We start from the raw sequence: 3018 nt of genomic DNA, 5'->3' as shown, positions 1-3018 counted from the left end.
TGTCTGAAGTCAGCTGTATTTCCTTTATCTCTTTTCTTCAGTAATTCTGTTTGTTAACAGCAGGTGTTCATCACTAAAGCTCAATTATCACTCAATTAATCACTTAATCACTTAATTGCAATGTATATCTTCTTTCAGTGAACTCAACTGAATTAAGTTCAGAGTACTTATAACTGTTAGTTTTTTCAACTTAAATGGTTTAAGGCAATCGGTTTCCTCAAACGGTTTGAGTTAACATAACTTAAGGATATCTGTTTACTCAAACCGTTTGAGTTAAGTTTAATTGTCAGGTTTTAAAGTCAAGGCAATCGGTTTACTCAAACGATTTGAGTTAAGTTAACTTGTCGGTTTTACAGTGTATCTATCTATCTATCTATCTATCTATCTAAGTTAGATTGTAACATAAATCACTTGTTCACGTTTGTGATTACAGAAATATAAATTTACAGCTTCGGATGAAAATAATAGTAACTGGGAAAAAAATCTAACTTTGAACCTTAAGAACAGTCCATGTGAGGTTTGGAGATATTGAATTAAAATGACTATAGTTCAACTGAATCTCCTGAAGAAGTCTCACCCTATCACATTTATGCATGTGCAGACAGAGGATGAATTATTAAGAATGTGAGAATCCTCAAAGGCGCTGTCCCTGCAGGAGAGAAACCTCCGCCAGATCAATATCTGCTTCACCTAGTGTCACTCGACAAGCGCTGCGAAATTGCTGCTCTGCAGAATAAAAAAAAAGTCCTAATTTCTCTCTAGTTCAAAGCTATTACTTTTCCAAAATATCATGGGCGCAGAACGCTCAAGCCTATCCAGGATCCTCTATATCGTCATTGTAGGAAAATACAATAAAGTTGCAGGTCTAGTCTCGAGTGGACCTTTCCTTCACATCTGCCGCATTTCAAATTTTGAGATGGTAACTATGGAAACCCATGAAATGTTGACTATGATCATTTGAGGGGCTAATACTTCCTTCACATTTCAGATTCAGGTTATAGACTGGAAAAGTATAGGTTCATGATATTTCTCACAAACCTATCTGACATCTTCTGTAAATTGTAGCAGCAACAAAGCATGTACAAAAAGACCAATGCAGGACAAAAATGAATAATGGGAAAGGGGGCATATAAAAGCAAAATTTCCGATCATTACCCAGAAAATTTGAGGATAAATGTGAAAATGTCTGAAAGTGCAGACAGTTATGAAAGGTAAAGCCCTGGTTCTATTACCGCTGTACAATAATAAATGTTTTAGACCGGTCTATTTAGTGCAAACTGATGACTGACACAGCAGCTCAGTCGCTGAATAGCACAGCATCCAAACTGTTTTTTCTTTAACAACATTATCTAAGAAAACTGGTGAATTAAGCCTTTAAAAAAATTATCTAATGGCTTTGCAATGTAAGCATCAGATGTAAAATTGTACTATATGCATGTTATTTTAACATTCGGTTGTATCATATACTTGCAATTGTAATATGAAACATTGGTCTTTGTCCTGAAAAAGGCCAAATACCCCTGATTCAGAAGTAGAAAAATCTCTGGTGAAGCACTTGACAATATTATGGAAAGCCATTCAGCACCTAGGTACAAAAGCAAGAAATTTATATTTAATAATGCATATACAGTACAAGTGATAGTTTAAGGATTCTTCTCCTCTGACTTATAAGTAACAAGATTTTTTTTTTTTTAATCAAAAATACTTTATTGTGTGCATGCCATCCAGCTGACAGATGATGACTCACTGAGTGATTGATTTAAGTGGAATTACTATTATGAGGAAGTTGATACAATTAATATATTGTTAGATATACACTATTAAATAATTATTCTAATTATTTAGTTATATTTCCCAAACATACATACATAAAAAAATAATAAAAAAATTAATCAATCAATCAATCCTGGAGCAAACACAACATTCCTTAAACATAATAAACACGATAGCAAAATATACCTTTGTCATATATTAAAGTGTCAGTATTAACAGAAACATTGCATTATTGCATTTTATAAAAAAATAAGTACATGTACTCAACATGTCAAGCTTTAGAACAATGAAAAGAAAAAGCGAACCACGTTTTTTTTTTTAAATCATATTTTGGTTTTAGTGTAACAAGTGTGAGATCATGGTCAGGTCAGATTAAACAGCATGAGGCACTTTGATGTTTCCATTTAGTGTATTTCTCTGTGTTACAGGACAAAATAAAGCAATCTTAAACCATTATCATTTTAAATATGATTAAAACGTGTGTTATTTCATTTTCAAACTCATTCATGATTAGTACGAAGTTTTTGCACCGAACAATCAAAGCAACTGCGACTCCCCAAAAATTAAAATTTGTTAAATGAACAGTAGATAAACCTGAAAAGAAACGCAAAGAAAAAATACAGCAGTACTTGTTAGTTTAAGCTCTAGTAATTATGACACTACTTTTGAACCTACTTAATTGTTAAACTTAAAAAAACATACTCACTTAAACTCATGTGTACTAAAGTGTATTTGACATTCATGATCATTTCCCTTGACTTCAGTTCAATCAATCAGTTCAATTCCCTAAGACTTGAACACATTTGCAATTACTCAGATTTGATTCTGTGTGTGTGGCAAACAATACCCAAAGAAAAAAGTAAACAAATTAATTCAATGCCAATCAAATTTTCACTTTGAATTGTTGTTGCTCTAATAAATATTCATAAAAACAAATTAAAATGTGCTCATTTAAGACTCAAACACAAATCTAAAGGTAAACTATTCCATTGCTGGTACCTTTCATTTAATAACATGTATTTTTTAATTAGAAATTAGTGAGGTGTACTTATTTGTTTTCTAATTAAACAAACAAAAAAAAAGGTGTTATTTAACCCTTGTATTTAAGTCCCATGTTATCTTCTGTACAAATTTAAATAGCAAGAACATTTACTTGGTAACACTTCACAAATGACTCTTCATAGGCCAAAATATACAGAAAAATATACACAACATTTTTGTGGACAAACCATGACAGCTGCATCG

This window comes from Carassius carassius, chromosome 31 (genome assembly GCF_963082965.1).
Source record: "Carassius carassius chromosome 31, fCarCar2.1, whole genome shotgun sequence".
NCBI lineage: Eukaryota > Metazoa > Chordata > Actinopteri > Cypriniformes > Cyprinidae > Carassius > Carassius carassius.
This window is presented reverse-complemented; position numbering follows the sequence as displayed.